Here is a 26,671-nt window from a genome sequence, read left to right as displayed (position 1 = left end):
AAGTGATCCTTCTCCTCTTCTCAATTTATACCCTATAAGCATTCAAAAACCTTGCAAATTTTGTCAAACCTTCACAAAAACCATGCTCTGATACCAAAATGATCCAAAATTAAAAAGTGAAGGTCTCATGAAATGTTTTCCAAGCTATTTTATGTATTTTAGGAAATGGTTCATGGCTGCAAAAGTACATAAGCTTAAGAAAAAATTGTAGAAGTTTAACATGCAACATCAAACACAAGCAAATTGATAACATAATTCACCCCTCTTTGGCTACGTCTCCGGGTCCAACTTCCAATGGTGGCCTTTTTATTAAATGCTTAAATTCTCAATACATCAACATATAATCTTAAAAAACCCCTGTGTAGGTTCTTCTTCAACTCAAAAAGGTTGAAAAATAAGCAAATATGACCATTTTTCCAATATGGTCTGCAAGATGCTCTACAAAATGTCTTGACCTTCTTAACCTCTCAACAAAACTGACTATGGTTTATTGGTGGCACCCAAAATTAGTTGGGCAGAGGTCATGGGTTCGATGCGCACCTCTTGCCACTGTTTATGTGGTTTGTTTTTTAAATATTAAATGTTTTATTTAAACCAATGGGCCGAAGCCCTCTCCAAATCTTCGAGCCTCTAGTCGTGTGGACACATGGGACCTAGGGGTGTGGGTCATAGGCCACACACTCTCCCCGGCCCCGCTCTTAGTTCTGTACATAGAATATTCCCTGGGCCTTTGGCGTAGGCAGGGTGCCACATGCCTCGTCCCACATATTCTGATGACAGTTACATTAATGTGCCAAAAAACGTGGGCCAAGCCGGTCGGGCGCACCCTTTTGCCTGACATATTATCATTCAACAATAAATATAAAGGGACAATGTTGTATAAACAAGTAGTAATGTAGCTCAAATGGTCAGATGATTGGTTTGTTGGTTAGAGGTCATGCGTTAAAATACGCCAGTTGTGGCTTTGTCTTTGAAACAATTTGGCACGATCCTCTAGGCCACATGGAAACCTCTCATAGGTCCATGTGTCGCCCTTGGATTGGCCCACATGGTGGCTTGTGATTGGCCTAAACAAAAGCCTATCCACCAATAACCATTCGCCAAGTGTCCTCACAGGATTGGACCACCTGCCTATCCATACATCCCAGTCACCTTGTTGATGTCAGCACCACGTCAGTGTACGGTCTGCCATGTCAACGTACTGACTTCACAGTCAACCCTACACTTTGACTTTTTTACTGTTTGCCAAAAACTTCAGAACGCGATTACTTCCTCATACGATGCCAGATTGAGGTGATTCAAGCGTCGTTGGATTTAGAACGATAAGATCTACGACTTGACACTAGTTTCGAGATATTTTGAGCACTTTCATTTTTGAGCATATTTTTGATCTCCTAGATGAGTGATTAGTCATGATGGATTTAGGCATGCCATGCAATTTAAAAATATTATCCATGACACTTCGAATATTATGGAGGCCTTGAAAGACTGTTGTAAGGCACATAAAATAGTATAATTGGAAAGGAAACCAAACAATTACCATTATTATTGACTTATTGCTTAATTTTGGTAACCCCATAATCAAATTGATAGAGATATCAACCCAGATAGTTACAAGAATGGGTAAGGGCTATAAGGATATTGGGGGTTGTACTATTTCCCCTTTGTCTCAATGGAAAATTTCACATTCCACCACAATGATATAGATGTCCTTGTTCATGACTTATGAAAAGAATGAGCACTTAATCCTATCATATATTTTATGAAACTCAAAATGATTTACTATTGGAGAGGAGTATAATTCAAATAATTCTTTGGCTTTAAATGAGGAATCCCAAACAAAAAAAATACAACCTTCATAGCAAATTTCATCATCCTGCCAAGTGTAATATTAGTGTGGTTTTGGGTCAATCTATAAATAGTGGGTCATGTGTATTATATTAGCACCCACTTGCCATTATTAACATACTTCCTATAGAGAGAATTGACCACTTCATCTTCCTTTCTCTTCTTATGGATAATCTCATAGTCATAGCTTAACATTTTATTGACCCACTTTCGCTCCTATAGGGATGAAAACTTATGATGGTTTGTTTTAATTTGGAAACGAAATGAGTCCCAATCAAGTAAGGACACCATATATTAATTACAAGAAGAAAAACCAACATTTCCTTATCATAAGTGGATTTTCCCAAGTTTCTATCACATAGTTGCTTATTGGTGAATATGAATAGGATTCTCTCTTGCATTATTATAGCCCCTATTGTACCATGTAACTTTTATCATTTATGGTTTTCTATAGTTTAAATTTTGGCTTGCACGGGTTAAATTTTTATTTTACCTTAAATAATATCCGACAAATTCTATTGTTTCCATAGTATGGTTAAAAAATGATTAGCTCAAATAAGTGAACCACTAACAATCACATATCAATGGTCCAAAATTCCACTGAGGTAGTAAATAGCCATGGTTATGTTGCGCTTGATGAAAGGATTCAAGGAGCCATTCTCCTATTTGCAAAAATCACTACCCACCCCCCAAAGAAAATTGCTTGGGGTGATGTGGAACTAGTGGAAGATGACGTGGGAATAGTGGACCAGATGTGATAGGTAAACCTAACATCAACTAATAGAGCATCTAGGTGGAAACCAATTTTCATGCTTACGTGTAACCCACGTAAGCATGACATCATCAAGATTTTAAAATAAGTGGGGATGTGTGCCTCACATGGTTTTTCCCAATTGAAAGTTATATCGTGTCGAAAAAAGGTTGGTTAGACTATAGAAAGGGAAAAAAACAATTTTTTCTCATTCACAACCATTGAAGGACAAAAGGTTAGTTGAATTAATAGTACACCCATACCAATGAACATTGGAAGGCTCACCAACACCCTCTATTAGTCATTTCCCCAAGCAATTCTTAATCTTCTCCTATTTCCTTTTAAATGAATGCCAATAAAGCTATTCCTGAAGCAGTAAAGGGTTCTTGACCAATGAAATTAGATGAACTTCCCATAATTTATTGGAAGGGGATGTCCATGACATTTATTGTGAATTTGACCTCTTTGAATTAAGGGATTGGGCATACCAATGATTCATAGATTAGCAAGATATTTCTTTGGTCTAGGAATTGTATTTAGTCTGGTTTATAGCTCCCCAAACTTACTCTTTCCTTGAATTTGTAACCTAGTGCGCTAACAATTATGTCCCAAGGAAACAAGCTATTATTTCCAAAAATGGTGTGATTATTTTCTCTGTAAACCCCCAATCAATTTAAGAAATTCTTAAGATAGTTATGGCTAATCAAGCCTAACTATTAGACAAATATGCTCTCACTCTTCAATATCATGAATTGATTTCAAAAAACAAAGAAACTATGCTTGTGTCATACTTACCACTAAATGCTCCCTCAACTAAAATTTCACCCCCATTCCCTTCCAACATTCTCCCTAATTGTCCATGCAAATTATATATATGGTGCATTGTTTACTAGAGTATGATCATGATCAGTCTATTGATGAAAATATCCTAGGGATCTTAGCATCTATTTCTGTTATAATAAATCCTTTATTAGGTTTTTATTTTAGTTAGTATCTTGCATATTCCATTAATTTCCAATTGTCTCAATACAATCTGACTAGGTCTTTTAGGTATCAATCCTTTTTAGTCTATTCGTTTCTCTAATTTCAAGTTGAGAAATTTTCTAGTCTACATTTAATGCTTCAAGAAGAAGGAGGAAACCCAAGTGTTATTATCTACTAGACTGCTATTGTGAGAAAACAAGCTTAGAATTCAAGATTATTTGATTACATCAATAAGTTCATATCAATTGTCTATTCTATAATGTTTGAAGAATATCCTCTCGAAGTTTTTTCTGAGATAAAGAAAATTATTTAGCTCGACCTAGGCACTAGAGTTGGAGATTGGTATTTATTTAAGCGTGAAGGCCGAGCTAGAGTGAGGGATGAAATGCTTTATAAATCAGTGCGGGAAATTGGTCTGCTGTCAGAAAACCTGCAAGCAAGTACATATACATATACATAAACTGAGATCGATGTCAAATAATACATGAATCGTGGCATGGACGCATCCATACAGAGAATGATCATGTAAATGGATTGATCCAGGTGGCTCCAGAGACACACACAGGACAAAGAGGGCTTATGGAAGCTTGAAAATCAAAGTGATCAGAATGATTTCAAACTAGAACCAGAGCATAGATCTCGTCATCCTGATCGCGGTGGTGTGAACGGTTCGTCAAATCGAGTTTGTATGCGAAAGTTAGGAGTGGTCAAAGTTCAGGTTGACTTGGGTGACTAGGAAAGCTTAAGGAGGCTGCAATTTGGACAAAATCTGACCACCGGATTCTGGCTAACCTGGGCTAGATTTTAGGAAAATTTGTGGCCTGTTTAATTTTTCTCCTTTGGTCATTTTTTGAATTTTCAAAAATGACCAATTATTGTTTAATTGAAACAAAAAACAAAACATAATTTGGGGTGGCGGGCCACCAACCCTGCCACCCCCCATATCCTATACATTAAAAAAAATAATAATTTATGGGTCGACGGGCTACGACCCCCACCAGCCCTCCCTTAACCATACACCAAAGTTATATTAAATAAGGACTGACAGCCATGATCCCACCGATCCAACCAAACCCTCTACCTATATTAAACATAACATTCCAACAGGGTGGGCGGGCCACCTCCGGTGGACCCAACCCACACCCCAACACCTCAAACTGTTGCATAGTTTAAATGAGAAGGCTGACATGTATCGAGCCCGCACTAGCCACGTGGCCTGGCCCGTCACCATGCGGCGGCCCCACCTCCAACCACAAAGCACCAAAACCTCAAACGTACCAACAATTAACGCGCCATTCAATACGGATTCCACACACCATGTAACAAAACGTAACCGTGCCTCTATTTAAAATGGAGAGTTATGGTTAATGCGCCAGGTTTGGCACGGGCGAGATTTGATCCCCCGACCCCATGCTTTTCATTCCTATTTTTTACCATTAGGCCAATGGCCTATTCCTTGTTTAATCCACCAATAAAATGTATATAAACCTTCATTTCGACAGTGCACCTAGGCATGGAGGAATCAAGAGCAGGCATGGAAATCGAGGTGAATTTTTAATTAGTTTATTTGCAGGTGGAACCATGATTGAGCAAAATTTCTAGGAGGGTGAATTTTTTGCAGTGTCCAAATTGGACAAATTTTATGTCGATCTTACACCTCTCAGTGACACGAACCCAATGGCGTAGTCAGTTTCCTGAGCTGAGTAGCCAATTTGTAGAGGACCCAGAGGAGGGAATATTAAAGGAATCTAGGGGGAATCTAAAAGATTCCTTGAGCCCCAAATCTTCACTTTCTCAGAATTCATAAATTTGACAGTCGATTTTGCACTATTCGACACCACAAATCTGATGGTGCATTCAGATTTTCCATTTGCTAATTTCATTTTTTGGCCACTTTTCTAAGTGGAATTTAGGTGTCAACATTCATGTGCGAGTAGTCATTTCCATGCGATTCGACGACGTGAGGTTGATGGCACGAACAACTTCAACATTTTGCCATCCTCTTCTTTAGATAACCCCTAGATGTGAGGTATATGCAGTGTGTTCATGTACTTCTTTTGCTATGCATTGTGCTACACAGATCCCTGTTTGATGTTGATGTGGGATCCTGTTTCTTACTTGTTTTCATGATTCCTGCTTGATGTGATGTGGAATCAGCTATGTGATGTATTTGTTGTCATGATTAGTCATATTTTATTTGAGATCCCTTTGTCGTTATGTTGATGGGATACTCATGTGTCGCCATGTATGATTGCATTGAAATCCCTTTTATGCCATGTTGGCGGGATGTTAATTATCATCATGCATGAGTTTGTGTCATACTGATAGGAGTCCTTTTGATCGAGAATTCCTGTAGCGGAACATCTCTTGGAGTCACTCCTGCGTCAGGGCATTTTCCTTGTATGATAGTGACATCACCTCTTATGTACATCATCATTATTGACAACACTCAATGCAGCGGCCTACACCATCTTGACACCAGGGCCCAGAGACGTAGTCCCTCCTGGACGAACTCCGTTATCAACGACTTATGTTTTCATGTGGTGATGATTTTCATGTTCCTCTTGTTTACAACATGCAGATGTATTCATTTATGTTCTTTTAAAAATGCAATTTAACACATCACGAAAGTAAAAGGTCTTGGAAGGGTCCTTTGTCACACCCGGACCTGGACCAGTGGTATAAGAGCAGTCTTTACGTGGATGTGAATTGCAAACATGAACAATGGAACGTGTATCAATAGAGGATGAAAAAGCGATGTACGAGACCATGCTCAAAATTTCCAAAATGGTGGAAATAATGTATGACACTCTATAGAAAGAGACAAAGGAAAAGGAGAGATTGCAACTTCAGTTGTGAGCCACGGAAGAGGCCCTGGAAGAACTGAAGCACAACAACCAAATCCTTCAAATAGAGAACGTTGAATTGAAGATGCGTCTACATGAAGAGAAAGAGGAAAAACAAAGTTTGCTACGACATCTACAAGTAAAGGACGAGGCCTTGGAAAAGTTGTAGCGTGACCCATGTGAGGTAAAATGTAATTCTTCAAATTCATGTATGTGTCCTGATGATGATTTTGCTGTTTTTGAAAATCATATCATAGGAATTGGCTCCAAACTGTTGAAGAAAATGGGGTATGAAGGAAAAGGCTTGGGCGTTAATGGCCAAGGCATTGTCAACCCCATCCAAGTAGAAGAATTATCCTATCGAATAGGACTTGGATATGTGAGAAAAGAAGTTGGGGAATGCACCGAGACAGCAAGCGAACCACCAACAACAGATGATGAGAAGCCCTCATTAGTTCTTTCCAACTCGATAGTGGAGGTAAAAGATGTTGATTTCCTTTCGATTTCATCTTCACATAGTATGATTTCTATTGGAGATGTGGAGATACCAATTACAGGGACAAATATGAGGCTCCTTACCAGGATGAGGTGCAAGGAGGAAGAAAAACTTGGTGTTAATAACCAAGGCATAACTCAACCATTGGAGGTTATGTAGAGACCTCAATTTGCAGGCTTGAGATACATCGAGGGAGAATGCTCGAAGGTGTCAGATTCTTTCGAGACATCATCGAAATCATCGAAATCATCGAGGAAAGAGAATGATGGGAACACACCCCCATCATCCCATGGCAGTGCCCATTGCAGGGAAAGAGATGAGGCAAGATCTCATCGCCATACTTACACCAGAGACAACAAGGAAAGGTATAACCACTCTCGACATTCGAATGTTCATTCCGGTTATAATCATGTTGTTAGAGATGAACGTAAAACATGGAATCGGAAAACATTTACCTTTTGTGGATTACATAACCATACATTTTCTAAGTGTTGGAAAAGAATGGCAGCACACAAAAGGATGAGGCGTGAAAGACCCTCTCAACAGTAGGTAAAGAAACATGTTAAGCAGATCTGGAGGAAGAATATGTATTGTGGTCATTGCGACAAAGGTGGCCATCAAAGAGCCACTTGTTGGAGGCTCCATCTAGAGCAACACCTTAAAGACAAAGCATTGGTGCATGAACTAGGTGAAACAGTTGTTCAACAAGCAAAACCACCACAGGGGGATGACCCATTTACATTGATAAGTGAAAAATGGTTTCTAGATATGTTAGCTTGTCATGGTCGTGCTTTTGTAAATCATTTGTTGCATTTTAAAATGTAAAAGTGATGATGTGTTTTCCATCACTTGTTCAACAATAATGATGTCTGGTCTTATTTTGAGTTGCATGATAAACTGTGAAAGTGATGTCGTGTTTCCATCACTTGTCAAAATGAAATTAGTGCTAGGCCTTATTATTGTAAATCATGTGTTGGAGTGATGAAGTGTTTTCCCTCACTTGTTGAAGCAACAATGATATGTTGGTCTTGTTTTCGTAGCTAGGGTATTGTGTCCATCTTGATGTAAACTTGACCACCGAGTATGTGTTATAAACTCGTGGCAAGTGTGGGATGCTTGGGTCATTAGTTGGTCATGAAAGTCAAGCATGTAATTTGCAAAACAATGTACTATAGGTTGTAGAGGTTGTAGGTGTCGGCTCATCGCTTAAGGCTCCGAAGAACAAAGGTGAAGGAGATGGAAGTGAGACCTTTTAGGACACTTGTGATGCAGACAAGGTACAAAGAAGTTGTAGATTATCTGTGATGCTTTTGGAGGACCAAAAGCTCCTCAGTGGGGAGGATTGATCCAGGTGGCTCCAGAGACACACATAGGAGAAATAGGGCTTATGGAAGCTCAAAAATCAAATTGATCAGAATGATTTCGAACTAGGACCAGAGCGTAGATCTTGTCGTCCTGATCGCGGTGGTGTGAGCGATTCGTCAAACCGAGTCCGTATGCGAAAGTTAGGAGCCGTCAAAGTTCAGGTTGACTTGGGTGACTGGGTAGGCTTAAGGAGGCCGCAATTTGGACAAAATGCGACCATCGGATTCCAGCCAAATTGGGCTAGATTCTGGGTGAATTTGTGGCCTGTTTAATTTGTCTCCTTCGGTCATTTTTCAAATTTTCAAAAATGACCAATTATTGTTTAATTAAAACAAGAAACAAAAAACATAATTTGGGGTGGCGGGGTTTCGGGTGAATTTGTGGCCTGTTTAATTGGTCTCTTTCGGTCATTTTTCAAATTTTCGAAAATGAGCAATTATTGTTTAATTAAAACAAAAAACAAAAAACATAATTTGGGGTGGCGGGCCACCAACCCTGCCACCCCCCATATCCAATACATTAAAAAAAAAAAATATTATTTATGGGCCGATGGGCCACGACCCCTGTTGGCCCTCCCTCAACCATACACCAAAGTTATATTAAATAAGGACCGACGGCCATGACCCCATGGGTCCAACCAAACCCTCCACCTATATTAAACATAACATTTTAACGGGGTGGGCGGGCCACCTCTAGTGGACCCGGCCCACACCCCAACACCTCAAAAAGTTACATAGTTTAAATGAGGAGGCCGATTGGTATTGAGCCCATGCCAACCATGTGGGTTGGCCTGCCACCATGCGGTACCCCCATGTACAACCCATGGACCATCGTACCTCCAACCACAGAGCACCAAAACATCAAACGTACCAACAATTAACGCGCCATTTAATACAGATTCCACACACCATGTAACAAAACGTAATCGTGCCTCTATTTAAAAAGGATAGTTCTGGTTAACGTGCTAGGTTTGGCATGGGCGGGATTTAATACCTTGGCCCCATGCTTTTCATTCCTATTTTTTACCATTAGGCCAACGGCCTATTCCTTGTTTAATCCGCTAGTAAAATGTATATAAACCTTCATTTCGACAGTGCACCCGGGAAAGGAGGAACCAGGAGCGGGCATGGAAATCGAGGCAAATTTTTAATTAATTTATTTGCAGGTGGAACCATGATTGAGAAAAATTTCCAGGAGGGTGAAATTTTTGCAGCGTCCAAATTGGACAAATTTTATGTCGATCTTACACCTCTCAGCGACACGAACCCGATGGTGTAGTCAGTTTCCTGAACTGAGCAGCCGATTTGCAGAGGACTCGGAGGAGGGAATCTTTAAGGAATATAGGGGGAATCTAAAAGATTCATTGAGCCCTAGATCTTCACTTTCTCAGAATTCAGAAATTTGACAGTCTATTTTGCACTATTCGGCGCCACAAATCTGATGGTGCATTCAAATTTTCCATTTGATCATTTCATTTTTCGACCACTTTTCTAAGTGGAATGCAGGTGTCAACATTCATGTGTGAGTAGTCATTTCCATGTGATTCGACGCTGCGAGGTTGATGGCACGAACAACTTCAGAAATTTGACATCCTCTTTTTCAGATGGCCCCTAGATGTGAGGTATATGCAGTGTGTTCATGTACTTCTTTTGCTATGCATTGTGCCGCACAGATTCCTATTTGATGTTGATGTGGGATCCTATTTCTTACTTGTTTTTATGATTCCTGCTTGATGTGATGTGGAATCAGCTGTGTGATGTACTTGTTGTCATGATTCGTCATATTTTATTTGAGATCCCTTTGTCGTTATGTTGATGGGATACTCATATGTCACCATGTATGATTGCATTGAAATCCCTTTTATGCCATGTTGGCAGGATGTTCATTATCATCATGCATGAGTTTGTCACATACTGATAGGAGTCCTTTTGACTAAGAATTCCTGTAGCGGAACATCTCTTGGAGCCAATCCTGCGTGAGGGCATTTTTCTTGTATGATAGTGACATCACCTCTTATGTACATCATCATTATTGACAACACTTAATGCAGCGGCCTACACCATCTTGAAACTAGGGCCCAGAGACGTAGTCCCTCCTGGATGAACTCCGTTATCAACAACTTATGTTTTCATGTGTTGATGATTGTCATGTTCCTCTTCTTTACATCATGCAGATGTATTCATTTATGTTCTTTTAAAAATGCAATTTAACACATCACGAAAGTAAAAGGTCTTGGAAGGGTCCTTTGTCACACCTGGACCTGGATCATGGATCCAGGTATGGGAGCAACCATCCGTCAAAGAGGATCATAACGAAACCAAGGTATGGTCGCAACCATCCAATAATGAGAAGGATCACATACGATAACTCATGGTCTGGTCGCAACCAACCATCTAATAGAGACTTGCATATCAACATAACCATGTCACATCACTTCGCAACCTATAATTTTTGTGATCTGAATCCAGGGTCTTGCACTCCAACATGACCTAATCAAAGTATAGATCCTAGCATGCAACTGAATGTGTTGACATTGAACATGCTAGAAAGTCACTTGATTACCAGTCAATGATGTAAAATGTTAACAAGCATGAGAGAAACCACCAATAATGACAATGGTCCTCAAGGTACTATTATCACCCCAAGAAACTCTCCTAGGTTGTATCTCAGAGATGCTCGGGAACATTACAAACTCAACAAAAATGTTGGAAATGGGTGGATGAATGGAAGGAATGATGCATATTCAAGCCAGATAACCACTTCTACTATGCTTAACCCCAAACATGGGTGAACACCCCCAGACTACAAGGCTTTAGACCACCAATTACTCACAGTTTGAGGATTAAGTGAACATGGAGAATATTGACCACACCAGCAGATGCACAAGACCATGTGATGGCTAGCTGCAACCAGTAAAGAGGTCTGCAAATCTATTTCCTAATGCACAGACAGGATGATAGCTCTCTGGCACTAAAATAACAGAAACCTGCATACACATTCAATGATACATACTAGATTCTAACATAGAGGTGGGATGACAGCCCCTCTAATGCTAAATATCAAGAGCACATGAACAAATGCATAACAGGCACAACCTAGAACATAATAGAAGTGGAAAGTGAGCAATTAACAACAAAAGAAGCTTGTATTAGATGAAAATTAAGACCAGACGCTGCAGGTATCATAGTAGTTGTAGTCTCCAGAAGTTGAACCTTACATCAAAACAACAACCATCAACCTTCATTACATCTTATTTTTGGGTATATATAGAGGTTTATTACTAAAATGTCCTGCTGTTCTATGAGTGGAGGGGTCATAATGGACCACCAATTGCTTTAATTATCTGATATGGGTCTCTGCTACAATCTGCCTGCTTTAATGAATGAATTGATCTTTCTCTGGTACTTTGTTGTACTCCTCGAGCAGGTGGAGTGTTGTATGAATAAATTTCCATAACTGCTGAAGGCGTTTAACTGCTTAAGGATTGTCCTTTCTCTCTTCGCCATGCTGATCTTGAACGTGGTTGCTGAGGAGTAAAGGCGCAGGGTACTGGATTCTGGCGTCCTCCTTCCTTCAGGAACATGGTACAGGTCGGGGACACGAAGATTGCATGGCGGGTGAATGATCTGGTCAGCGGAGCAGGATCGGCCGTCGGATCGCACGGATCGACGGTGGAGATGGTTTTGCAGAAGGAATCGGGTGGCAATGGGAGCGAGCGGTTGTGAGCCGTTAGATTTGGACATGGCAGATCTAACGGTTGTCACGCGAGAAATCTGCATGGGGGTTAATGCGTGGGGAAGGTACGACGGGCGGTAAGCAGTATATATCACATCGCTTTCAGAGGTGGGCAGTATCCGTATATGGGCTCACGATCCAATATAACTGTGACGCGTGGCGGATGGTACCGGCGGGAAACCACTTTCCCTGCTTGTTATTGCGCATGAATGTTTCAGCGGCGGGAGGCGCGAATGCCATCCGATCGTGGCGGGGTTTGATCAGACGGCGTGGATGCGATCGCACGGGTTTGCATGGATGTGACGGGAAAGGGCGGTACAAAGCGTGTGGTCAGGTGATCGGGGTCACATGATGCTTAAACTTGGCGCCCGGGGAGCTAAGGAAACACGGGTTTACGTTGAACTTTAGAGTAAAGCAGGGATAACAGAGGTTACGGGAGTATAGGAAAAATGAAGGAGGAGGAGGAAATGGACTACTGCGGGCTCGCTTCTAATCATAACACATGGCCAAGCCTATTCTGACCTTAGAAAATCTTCATCTTGTAGCAGAGCTAACACTGGCTCCTTCTGAGGATGAGATCCTCCCTATGAGGTCTCAAGAACCTACAGATCAATGCCTTTCCGATGAAAACAAATTAGCAAAATTCCTAGTGTTCTATTGGGCATGGAGTCTGACTGAACCTACACTAAGATTGATAGAATCAAATATTTACAATTTTAAGGCCAAAAGACCTTAAACAACATAAACCTTCAAAAACCACCCATTAACTGGGCCATCAAAAACTGCCTCTCCTCCCATAATTTTTAGTATGAAGGTGTTGTTCCCTTGAATCTGAGAGATGATAAAAGGCCCTATCTAGAAAGCATCAAACTTCCCATGGTTGCCTTTCTTTTCTTTCAATGCATCCCATTTCAGAACTAGATCTCCAACCTAAAAATTATCTGTCTTTGTCTTCCTGTCAAAAGCATCCTTGATCTTTTTCTGATGTGCTGCAGACTTTTCAACCAGCTGTTCTCTGATTAGATGCACTTCTGCTAAATCAGTGATCCTTTTTTCCATGTCTTCTCCCTCACTATATTCTTCTTGCAGGAATTTTGCCACAGGGAGAGTTAACTGAATTGGAAACACAGCCTCAGTACCATATACTAGCCTGAAAGGAGAATTCCCTGTAGATTTCTTAATGGTCACTCTGTCAGCCCACAATGCATACTTGAGCATGGAATTCCAATTCTTTTTGTTATCCTCCAACAGCTTTTTGATTATCCTTATCAGGGTTTTATTTGAGGATTCTGCTAGACCATTTCCTTGAGGGTAATATGAGGTGCAATGAACCAATTTAATACCCATTGAATCACACATTTCCACCAATTCCTTTGCCCTGAAGGCTGCTACATTTTCTGTGACTAACTTATGTGGACAACCAAATCTGGTGAAGATATTCTCTGTCAAAAACTTCATGACCACAGTATGATCAGCCTTTCTGGTCGGGATTGCTTCAATCCACTTGGTAAAATAATCAGTGGCTACTAATGTCCATCTGTGTTGGCCATTGGAATGTGGATTGATCTCTCCAATGAAATCCAAGCCCCACTGCTGAAAAGGTCCTTTTGCATGTATTGGTTTTAAGGGCAGGGACTTCAGCTGCTGCTTTCCTTCAAATCTTTAGCACCTGTCACAAGATTCAACAAATGAAAACACATCAGAAAATAAGGTGGGCCAATAGTACCCAGCTCTGAGGATATTATGGGTTGTAGTCTTCCAATAATGGTGCCCTCCACACATGCTGTAATGAAACTGCTGCATGACTTCTTTTGACTGTTCTTTGTCCAGACACCTCAAAAGCACTCCAGATGGATCCCTCCAGTAGAGCAGATTTTCATTAATGCAATATTTAGCTGTCCTAAGCTTAATAGTTCTGGCTTGACTTTGAGTAAGGCTTGGAGGGATTTCTAGCTTCAGCAAGAATCTAACTATTGCAGAATACCAATCACAAGAAGCTAGGTTTTCGGCCATTGACTGCTTTCTCTCTGGTTCAGCTGCTTCCTCCTCTTCTGTTTGAGCATTTTCTGCAATTGTGCCCATGAAATGTATGTCCAATGTTCTGCAATTTTCTTCAGCTAACAATCTGGCAAGACCCTGACCTCTGACAAGTTTGGTGGGCTTCAACTCTATATTAAATTCAATCAACTTTGCAATCCATTTAGCCCTTCTTCCATCAGAATCAGGTTGTGTTAAGACATCTTTTATTGCAACAGAAGGTACATATGCAATTATCTTGGAATGCAGAATATAAACTCTGAAAGCTTTCAAAGATTTGATAAGAGCATATGCTTGTTTTTCAATAATGTCATATCTCAGCTCAACATCCCTTAAGTTTTTGTTGAAAAATGCCATTGGATGGTCTGAACCTTCTTCATCTGCTTTCAATAACACTGCTGCAATGGTGTCTTCAGAGGCAAATGAAAATATATGGAACTCCTTACTGTAATCTGGGCTGCTTAGAGTGGGAGCTTCCATAATAGCTTTTTTAATAGACTCAAACGATTTTCTTGCTGCATCAGTCCATCTGACTTCTGACCCTTTCTTCAACATGGAGGTGATACGCTTCACCAATTCTGCAAAATTTGGTATAAACCTCCTCACAAAATTAATCTTGCCTAGAAAGGACTAGATATCTTTCTTTGATCTCGGGACAGATATGGTTTGTATTGCTTTTACTCTTTCTGGGTCAATTCGGCACCTGCAGCAGAAACAACATGTCCTAACAGCTTGCCTTCTTCTAAAGCAAACTGTGATTTTTAAGGATTGACTGAAATCCAAAACCTCTTGCACTTCAAGAACACTTTTTTCAAACGCTGCAAATGATCTTGATGGCTGCTGGAGTATACTGTTATGTCATCAAGGTAGATAAGGACAAATTTATCCTTCTCTCCCACAAATTTTATATCCATAGCTCTCTGAAAGGTTGCTCCAGTATTCATCAACCCAAAAGGCATCTTGGCATACGTAAAAGTGCCCCAAGGAGTGGTGAATGCAGTCTTCTCTTGGTCATCTGGATGTACAGCAATCTGGTTAAACCCTGAAAATCCATCCAAGAAAGACATTACTTTGGCTCCTGAGACTTTTTGTAGCAAATGCTCCATCTTGGGTAGAGGATAGTTGTCTTTCTTAGAGCATTTGTTTAAGTTTCTGAAATCAACACACAGTCTGATTTCTCCACTTTTCTTCCTCACCACCACCAAGTTGGCTACCCATTTTGAATATCTGAGAGGGACTATGATCTTGGCAGCCAACAACTTTTTAATTTCTTTTTCAATCAGAGGAAGGAGCAAAGGATTTATTGGTCTTAGCTTCTGTTTGAAAGGTATGGTGTCTTTCTCTAGAGGGATTTTATGCTGAATAATATTTTTATCATAGGTTTTCAGGTCACTATACTCCCAGGCAAAGACATCAGCAAATTTCTTCATTAAATTGCAATATTCAGAACTTTGGTCAGCAGACAGATGGGAAGACAGATTTATGTATCTAGGCTGACCTAGACTCCCTATGTCATGCTTACAGACTGCAGATTGGTCTTCTTTCTAGGCAGCCTTGTAAGGCACATCATTTTGGTCAAACAGTCTTTCTAAAGGAATTAAACCCTTAGGAATATGATTGCTGGGAAGCTGGACAATGCTATCTTTGCCAATTTTACTTCTAAGCTGGGATTTAGGGCTTTCTTCCAAGGCTTCATTTTCTTGGTCAATTTGCATTTCGGAAAACTCATCCATGACTTGGAGAAACCTATTTATTTCATTATCATCATTAAAAACTTTCCAATGCTGGACATTATCAGGCAAGGATGGTCTGTACTTCATTTGGACTTCATAAACTAGTCTGGGAGGCATGGGAGGGATGAACATGCTAGCAGACACAACAAGGGAATCAACAAGTTGGTTTTTGGCTCTAGGGATATATGAAATACATAAATTATCAAAATAATCTCTGAGTCTCCATACCTCATCTCTGTATGCTTTTAGCCTTGGGTGCTTTGCCTGAAATGTTTTATTTACTTGCTGAATGATCAAATCAGCATCTCCAAACACTTTCAGGTTCTTGATTCCTCTGTCTTTTGCTGCATTGAGGCCCAATATTAGAGCCTCATACTCTTGCTATATTGTTGGTGACTTGGAATGCCAGCTTAAAAGACAGACGTGTGCTTTCTTGTTTTGGAGATACTAGCACCACCCCTGCTCCTGCAGTCTCCCTGGAACATGCTCCATCAAAGAACATCTCCCAAACCTGACTTCCTTGCTCTTTCTCGGCTTGAACAATTGGTTTCTTGAGCTGCAATGAGGCCTTCTGAGATTCTTCTATTTGGAGAATACATGCTCCAAAATCGGTGTCCACAGCATATATGGGATGATTAGTAGGATTCTTCTCATCACTGATGATGTATGCCAGCTGTGCTTCTCTGTACAATCTCCTGCTTTCTCCTCCAAAAACTGAGACAGTGGCATAAGATAGATCATTCTGTAATGTCCCGCCTAGTCTCTTAATCCATCCTCTGGACAGCAGCATGCCAAACTTAGGAGGGACATCTGCTACCACAATATCCATCATAATACTCTTCATGGGCAGCTGAGTTAGGGTAATGGCTATATCTTTAATCAACCCCAAACATTTCACCTTCCTTGAATCAAAAGACAATAAATCATGATATGGTCTTGTGATGTCAAGGCCTAACTCTTCCATGACAACTTTAGGCATCAAATTGTGGTTGGCCCATGTATCTAGTAGGCAGTTGTGGAGGATTTTGTCATGAATGGTCAGGGAGACATAAAATGATGTGGAATTATTATCAGCAGGTTCGATCATAGGGCCAAGCACAACTACAGGCTTGTCATCTTGCAAATTGACAGAGTCAGTGGAGGTTTGTGTGGCCTCCAGCTCAAAAGCTTCAAGGATAAACTTTCTAAACACTTCACTCTTTACCAACTCTACTAGAGGCAAAGATATTTTCAACTTCTAAACTTCTGACTCAAAGCTGAAAGAGGAAGGTAACTTATCCGAACCTCTTACCTCTTGAACTGGAGCTTTGAGGATGACTAGATCAGCTGCTGGTCTTCTCTGTTTGATATTTTGTGACTCAGTTTGGATAGCAGCTCCTTGGGCAGGATTCTCCTTGACATTTTTTGCATTTGACCTCAGATTATATCTCCGCTGCTCCTCAGTTTGTAGAACAGCTTCTCTGTCCCACTCTTGACTGTCTTGTTCTTGCAGCAATGATTCTTCATATGCAGCAAATGTAAAAAATGCAGCACTGCCTTTATCTTCCCTGCAGTGAATTTCATCCTCATCTTCAAATTGTTCCTCCTCCATGACTACATTTTGGAAAGGAGCTTTAAACTTCTATTCTTCATTTGTTTCTTTACCCCTCTGAATTATTTGTAACTGTTCATTTGCTCTTCTGAATGGATTTGGATTTCTTGGAGCAAATGTGTTCTAATGTCTTGTCCTTCCTGAATTCTATTCAACCTTCAGCTTAGATATTTCAGCAGCTAATGACTCTATCATCTTAGTCATTTTATCTAATTTAGGCTCTGAAGATGAGGCAGAGGAAGAAGAAGCCTCACCTCTCTGCCTCCTTCTATCAGCATGACTTTTTAGCTTTTCTGCAGCCATAATATTGGATTCCACCTCTAAAGTTGCATCCTGCATGTCAGCTAGAGTGGCACATCTTCTTTCTCTCAATAATAGGTAGAAATTAGAGTCAAAAGCATTGGCATAAGTGAGTTTGGCAAAGGTGGGGGTAGGCTTTACCTCAGCTGGTATCTTACTATACATACGATTGAATCTTTTATTAAAATCAGTCAATGATTCCCCATTTTCCCTTTTTAGGTTACCAAACTCAGTATGATAATATAGCAAATCTTTTTTATCTCCCCAGTGCTTAAAAAATGCATCATCTAAGGCTTCAATATGAGCAATAGATCTAGGGGCTAGTTCTCTGAACCACTTTCTGGCCTCTCCATCAAGGTTCTAGACAAAAACTCTCATCCACGCATCACTTTCACTTATGTCTAAGTTATTAGCAATCCTATAAAAAGCCTCAAGGTGTTCTTCTGTTGTTACTCCTTCTGTACCAGTGAACTTAGGCATATATTTTTGATACTCTCCTGTAGGCATGGCATTCAAAGGAACGGGCAAGACCAGAGGTCCATACCTGGTAGCTACAATTCTTTCTATCTTTGTAGGTGCTTGCTGTCTTGCCATGACTGGGTTATGTGGAAGGACACTCGCAGATTGAGATGTATGAAACAATGAAATGGACGACAAAGACAATGGGATATTATGGACTGTATGGGAAGCTTTCTTTGGACTGAGATTCAACGGGGAACTAACTGAACAAGGAGCTGTATGAATCTCTGAAGGAAGTCTCTCACTAGCAACACTAGGCTCAATATCTTCCAATTGTATATTCTCAACTACAGCCTTATCTTTCAGAGATGCATAAGTTTTCTTAGGCTTACCTGATCCTGATGCTCCTTCTTGTGATGTTTTCTTCAACTTGACAATGTTCTCAGGGTCAGGCAACGGTTCAGCTGGTGACTTCTGAGGATTTGTTCGAGTATGCCTCACCAACTGAGCCAGAACTTCAATGTGGAGTCGCCAAAGGTTGGTCTTCCTCCAGTGGAGTCGCCAGATAGATGATTACAACCAGAATTGTGTCCAGACCTTGTCTATCATCAAAATCTAGAACTATGTCGTCTCCCAGGGAAGCTGAGCCTCAATCTCCTCTCCCCGGCAATGGCGCCAATTAATGTTATCACCTCAAGAAAATCTCCTAGGTTGTATCTCAGAGATACTCGGGAAAATTACAAACTCAACAAAAATGTTGGAAATGGGTGGATGAATGGAAGGAATGATGCATATTCAAGCCAGATAACCATTTCTACTATGCTTAACCCCAGACATGGGTGAACACCCCCAGAATACAAGGCTTTAGACCACCAATTACTCACAGTTTGAGGATTAAGTGAACATGGAGAATACTAACCACACCAGCAGATGCACAAGACCATGTGATGGCCATCTGCAATCAGTAAAGAGGTCTGCAAGTCTATTTCCTAATGCACAGACAGGATGACAGCTCTCTGGCAGTAAAATAACAGAAACCTGCATACACATTCAATGATACATACTAGATTCTAACACAGAGGTGGGATGACAGCCCCTCTAATGCTAAATATCAAGAGCACATGAACAAATGCATAATAGGCACAACCTAGAACAGAATATAAGTGGGAAGTGAGCAATTAATAGCAAAAGAAGCTTGTATTAGCTGAAAATGAAGACTAGACGCTGCAGGTATCACAATAGTTGCAGTCTCCAGACGTTGAACCTTACATCAAAACAATAATCATCAACCTTCATTACATCTTCTTTCTGGGTATATATAGAGGTTGATTACTAAAATGTCCTGCTATTCTATGAGCGGAGGGGTCATAATGGACCACCAACTGCTTTAATTATCTGATATGGGTCTTTGCTACAATCTCTCTACTTTAATGAATGAATTGATCTTTCTCTGGTACTTTGTTGTACTCCTCGAGCAGGTGGAGTGTTGTATGAATAAATTTCCATAACTGTGGAAGGTGTTTACCTGCTTGAGGATTATCCTTTCTTTCTCGGCCATGCTGCTCTTGAACGCGGTTGCTGAGGAGTAATGGCACAGGGTACTGGATTCTGGCCTCCTCCTTCCTTCGGGAACATGGTACAGGTTAGGGACACGAAGATTGCATGGCGGGTGAATGATCTAGTCAGCGGAGTAGGATCGGCTGTCGGATTGTGCAGAACGATTGTGGAGATGGTTTTGCAGAAGGAATCGGGCGGCAGCGGGAGTGGGTAGTCGTGAGCCGTTAGATCTAGACATGGCGGATCCAACGGTTGTCGCGTGGGAAATGTGCATGGGGGTTAATGCGTGGGGAAGGTACGACGGGCGGTAAGCGGTATATATCGCACTGCTTTCAGAGGTGGGCGGTATCCGTATATGGGCTCGCGATCCAATATAACTGCGACGCATGGCGGATGGGATCGACAACAAACCACTTTCCCCACTGGTTATTGCGCATGCATGTTTCAGCGGCGGGAGGCGCGAATGCCGTCCGATCGCGGCGGGGTTTGATCAGATGGCGCGGATGCGATCGTACGGGTTTGCGTGGATGTGACAGGAAAGGGCGGTACAAAGCGTGCGGTCAGGTGATCGGGGTCACATGACGCTTAAACTTGGCACCCGGGGAGCTAAGGAAACACGGGTTTACGTTGAATTTTAGAGTAAAGCAGGGATAACGGAGGTTACGGGAGTATAGGAAAAATGAAGGAGGAGGAGGAAATGGACTGCTGCGGGCTCGCTTCTGATCATAACACATGGCCAAGCCTGTTCTGACCTTAGAAAAACTTCATCTTGTAGCAGAGCTAACAGGTACTATCAACACAATTCACGGAATGTGAATACAGGAACTAAAGTCGAACACCAATGAAATCACTCGATCGAAAGCCAATGAAGTGAACTTGTCGTTGAGTGTGAAGAACTTGCCATTAGGGCATGCAAGCTCTAAGGTACTGGAAGGGAGTCTCTCGATCAACTTTCGAGATAATGAGTTGAAGTTGACGGAAAGCGACCGTGTCGAAGGAGGGCCATAATGAATCCCACATCATCGACGCGAGACGAGAGGATGCAAAATGATTTTGGATGATATAGAGAATCAGAGGTAAGTGTAACTGCAGAAGGACAACTCTTGAACATATCGGTGACACAACTAGAAGTTTGGCAGCTTTTGGATCCATGGGATCGATGGTCATGGTGACATGGCAAAGATCAAATGGAAGGCAAAAATGAATGGCCCAAAACTAGAAGGTCAACGATACAGAGGAGGATGTCCGAACCCGATACGGAGAAAAGAGTGTCATGTTCAAGAGTGATTTGCTGACATGACTGATATATTTCCAAAATTTTCCCCCACCATTTTTGGCGAGTACCCCAATTATTTTTTAATCGCAAGCTTGAAGGGGATAACATATGCTTGCATTGTAAGTTCATCTTTGGGACGAATTTGACCTAAAAATTTTAACGAGCCCTAGGAAGGAGAAGCTCATGTTCGTCATGGTGACAAATCTAATGTTGTTTAATAGTTTAACGAGTCCGACAAAGGTGTAACTCGGTATCTTTTTCATGTTTATAGAGTTTGAAAAAGAAACATAAAAAAAAACTCCACATGGTCCCTTTTCGTACATTTGTGTCTCTCGAGCTCGAAAAGGTAGAAAATAATACTTGAGAGAACCGCTTGACCATTTCAATCAAGGAGTACATTTTTCGAAAATAATGCCTCCTAGCCTGAAAAAGGGATAAACTTATACTGGGTGTTAGCCTCCTGCTGCAGCAGGTTAATCATCTTTCATGATCGACATTTTTTACATGCCAAATATGTCGTACTATGCATGCTGCAATGCTCCATATTTGCTACAGATGGCCAAAGAAGTGTCCATGAGAGTGTGCTAGTCTAAATGCCACTGCTGTGTTCTAATTTTTGGTAAGCAATTCATTTTTGGTTTGAGGCAATTTTTCAGTTGGAGGAATTCAAGCGAGGCATGTCTAACTCCCCTTCTTCCTCTTTCCCCAAATCACTCACTAACTTCCCCCAAAGAGGTCAAGATCTGCTTGATACCTCTTAGTTTCATCATTCTCCATATCATTTGCCTTGGTGAAGATCTGCTTCACTCAAGGAAGGTCCATACTGCTTCTATGAGTCATTTTCCCTCTTAATAGCCTAAGATTCACATACTTAGCGCTTTCTTACCACTTTTCATGTTAACTACTAACTTTACTATGTAGCTCCCTATCTATTTCCCCTTCCCCTACTAAAACTATGTATATTACTCCCCTATATACTTATCCCCTCCCCCTGGTTGAAAGATAACCATATACATCCTCGGGAATTGCTAAGTTTATCTGAAACTTAGCAAGAGCCCTCAATACCCCCTCTAACCATCTCCCAAATGCATAAGGACTCATTCTTTTGCATAGTTTCCCTTCATATGTATAAAAATCCATCTTTGGGCCTTGTTTTACCTTTCCCAAGGCATGAACCCCTTTTTTATAGGCCTAAACCCTCCTCCGATCCGAATCCCCGCCGCATATATATATATATATATATATATATATATAACACCATTTCCCTCTCCTCCGATGCAATATCGCTATCGGAGGCCCCCTTATCATATCTCCCCTTTATCGCATTATACATATCGCGGCCGTCCGATCAAGCCTCAGATCCGACGGCCCGTATTAAGTCGCAACCCCCATTTCGGCGATTGCAACAAAAATGAAGTCACGCCCCATGCTCTCCTCCGACGTGAAACGCCGAGTTAATCTCAGCCGCCCATTCAAGCCCAGAGATCAATGGCCCATATTTAATCGCATCACTCCCGTATGGCTCCGACCAGCGGAGCCGAAAAGTAATATAGCGCGGCATAAAGGCATTTCGGGTCCGATGGGTTTCGGAGTTTCTATGTGGCAACCCCATGACCTCGCCGATAGCGAAATGCCGACTTAATCTCCGCCGTCCATTTGGGCCCTCAGATCAACGACCCGTTTTTGATCGCATTGCCCCATATATTGCTCTGACCGGCCGGAGCCGAAATAATAATAAGGCACGACATATATATTTTTCGGGTTCGAAAGGAGCCCTTTGTATAGTGAAATGGGAGTGCTCCGATATTCCGGAGCCGAAATACAATAAAGCAGAGCTTAATGAATATCGGGTCCGAAAGGGGTCGCTACTGTAGGTTCCATATACCGGGCCCGAAAAGCAATAAAATGCAGTTTTGAAGGATTTCGGGTCCGCTTATCATTTTTATTAAAATCCACCGATTTGGGTTCGCCGATGGGCCGGACGTGAAATAAAATAAAGAGGGTCTGTAAAAGCATTTCGGGTCCGATGGTTTCGGGGGTCATATGTTTGTCCCGCCAATAAGAGTTTCGCCGATGGGCCGGACCCGATATCAATAAAAAGTGCGCTTATAGAGGATTTCGGGTCCGCGCATTTCGGAGGTTTTATGTGGCCGCCCCACGGTCTGCCCCGATGCCGATATTGTGATTTAGCGCCAGCCGTTGGATCGGCCCGTGCCGGATCCAACGGCCAGGATTTAATCCGGTGAACAGTTTGCCTCCAGCGCCAATTTTTCAATAAAATTCATGTTTTAAAGGTATTTCCGCCTATTTTGTGAAAAGGGCCGTTTTCAAAGGTTTTACATGCGACGCCCGCGCCCGCCCAGTGATTTATCAGTTTAAAGACCATTTTGGATCGGCCAAGCGCCGATAGCATCCCAAAGGCCACGAAAGCATTTGCAGCAGTTATTCTTGCATTAAATTGGCAGATAAAGGGGCGATTAGATAGTTAAAGAGTATCAGAGAGAGTAAGTGGCATGATTCAGTGTCAAAGTGTATCAGAGGAAGCGGCAAAGAGTATCAGATCAAAATATCAGCAGCTCGAAGTAGCAGAACATTAAAGAGGCCCCCATCAAAGTCAATAAAACAGCTCAGAGCCATCAAAGCCCACCAGATCACAGTTATGAGCATTAAAGCCACTCTACAGCAGCAGAACCGCCTAGAGGGGCAATTCAAGTGTTTAAAGCCCAGATTTTGCAGAGACAGTGTACAACGACACATATGAGCAGCGCAGCAAGTCCCAAGGCACAATTATTGCAGAAGTGCCAACGCATTGCTCAAAAGACCAATAATTTATTCATTCTTATGGCTGCAGTCTCTGCGCAGCTGGTAGATAGGCATTCTTTCATTTATTTGCAATAAATGTTAGGTTAGAAGCATTCATTTCTCCAGATCTGCTGTTGTAGATATTTTGTAGATATTTTCTCTATTTTATACCACCCTCTGGATAGTGTAAAGGGTTGGTTGGTTGTATTTCTCATTCCAGACTTGCGCTATAAGCTTAAGAACTTCTGTAATCAAAGATTGCTGGAATATTTGCATCTGAACTGGTTGGTTGTGCTTTCAATGGCTGAAGAGCTTGATGTGGAATTCATATGCTTACTCATGGTTCAATAAGTCTTTCCTCCCTCTGTTTATCAGTTTATATGTATCTGTATCATATGTATATCATAATCTAAGTTGCAGGAAGAAGGAATAGTTCAGAGCTGGCTTTCATGCCCTCTGTGCTCAATTCTTGTAACTTTCCTATATTTTCCTCTGAATTAGTGATAAATATGCATAATTAATTGATCATGTTTAAGCTATTTCTCATTTCTGAATTCTGTTTAGGAATCCTTCATTGCTCCTATATAGTCTTCATCCACTTTCCTTCTTTGGCTGGATGAGAGATCCTTAATTGCCTCTCATCCCCCAACCTCCATTTCATCCTTGTTCCAGCATTAATCATTGTGCCATGTGTAGCTATCCTGCTCCATGTTCCCCTTTTCTGCCAAGGAAAATGCACCCTTCAGTTCACATTCATTGACTCCATGCCCAATGGTCTGAACTTCTCATCCTTCACATGCTAACTCTGTCTGAAGCATCAACCATCCCACCAAAACTCAAACAAAACCCATGTGCATCATATCTAGCCTAAAATCATCCCTTAAACAAAGCTAAATCCTAAAGAGAGAGCCCTCTCTGACTGCAGGTAGGTTAGGACCTACAGTCCAAAGATTGGTTTGTGGTTACCTCGGCCGTATCCCTTTGGGAGTCAAAAGGGACAACCTGAGTGATAACACTGGGCACACGATGTTTCGCATCTGTTAAAGAGTTTGAATGATAAGGGCTCGGCGATCTTTTCGCTTTTAAAGGGTCAGAAAAGAGATGAAAGTAGACCCCCCATTTTTATTCTCTTTAACGAGTCAAAAAGGGAAAAAATACTCGGCAATCTTTTCATATGAGTTTAACGAGTCGAGAAAAGAGCTGAAACGTGACTCATCGTCATCGTCGAACATCCATCACCTATTATTGCACAAGTAAGGAAAAGTGTATTATCGAGTTCTTAAGGAAAAATAGGTCAAAAATATTTACAAAACTTGATATTTTCATGAAAAAAATGAATAAAAAGGGGAAAAGTAAATATATTTTTACCATTTACCATTTTACCTTTGCTGTGAAGACTTTTTACCCACTTTTTCCCTAATTGTTCTAGAGCAGATTGCGGGAGATCCAAGAGTTCAATCGACGAGCCGTCAGTCCCAGGTAATAGTCGAAGGCCTGGGCTCCATTTTTATGCTATTTATTTATGTTTTTATCCATTTGTTTGGATTCTTAGGGAGGCTTTTGAAAATATTTTTCGCCCTCGTTCGGTGTGATTTTCGGGCACGGAATCGTGCTGGACGAGGGTGATTTGCAAAGCCATCCACACAACTGTTTTTAAAATAGGCGTGTTGGCAATGTGGATAGGGAAAAACCCTATGTTCTCAAAAAATGACCGTTTAATCTTGAATTTTATGTGCCAAGGATGATTATTGACTCAAATTAATGGATTTTGCAGGAGAGAATTGCTGAAAATGGTGGATTGGAAGGAAAGGGAACATGAAGATGTTGATACCTAGGCAATGAATGATCCAAATTGCCTGGAGGCTTTGAGGGCTTGCAGGCTCCTCAAATTCTTCCTTACACCAGGGATGCAGGCCTAGCTCGAGTTTCTTCGATACTTGATAAGCCTTTGGGACATTAATCAGGAGATTTTTGTCATTGGGGACCAGGAGCTGGAGTTGACAACTTCAGATATCTACTTCATCACTGGACTGTCTTGCAGAGGTGAGCCAGTGAACTTGTATGGGTCACGTTTGATCGGGGAAAGCATATCTTCCCTGCTTGTCGAACACTGCCTTGAGGCCCTGAAATCCAAGAGTGGGAAGATAGAGATTTCCAGTGTGTGGGATTTGACACTGAGGGTGCTTCTGTTGACTATCAATAGAGTGGCGGGGTCCCAAGCGGAACATGAGACTAACAAGTCGAAGTTCCTTTATGCTATTGATTGCACAACTCCTACGATATTCAACTTGGTAGAGGCCATGAAGATGAACATCAAGTGCTAGTTGTCCAAGGCCAAGGCAGGGAATCTGAAGCAATTTGGCTTCAGATTTGTAATTGTGACCTTCTTCCTAGAACGAGTGCCACTGTTCCAGTATTAGTTGACTGAGGTAGATCCTCCTACGCCATGCAATCCGTGGATGGATAGTTGGATTCGTTTGATGCCCAGGATCACTAGGGGTTAGCACATGTTATAACGACCTGCATTCTTCTCATGGCTATGACGACAGAAGATTGTCGTGGAGGATTGGCCATACAACGACATTGATTTCCGTGGAGATCCAGATATGCCCTTACCAGATGGAGAGGACTTCGATGACGAAGGTAAAAATTCAAAATTTTTTAATTTTGAGTTTTTTAATTGTTTTTGGTATATTCGTGCTTATAACATTTCTCTTGTTTATGTAGACGTTGGACCAGAGCGGCCAGCCGGGATGTCCCCGATAGCCAGGCACGTCCCCCACCCTATTGATGTTGTCGCCCCTTATCAGGAAGGGAGTGACAACAAGGAGGAGATCGCGAGGAACCTTGAGGGGTTAACTCATGGTATCCTAGAGTATGCTTGGATAGGA

Source organism: Pinus tabuliformis, chromosome 7, assembly GCF_031772625.1.
Source record: "Pinus tabuliformis cultivar Carrire ecotype Pingquan chromosome 7, CPIR1, whole genome shotgun sequence".
In the NCBI taxonomy this organism is placed as follows: Eukaryota; Viridiplantae; Streptophyta; class Pinopsida; order Pinales; family Pinaceae; genus Pinus; species Pinus tabuliformis.
Note: the sequence above shows the minus strand (reverse complement) of the source record.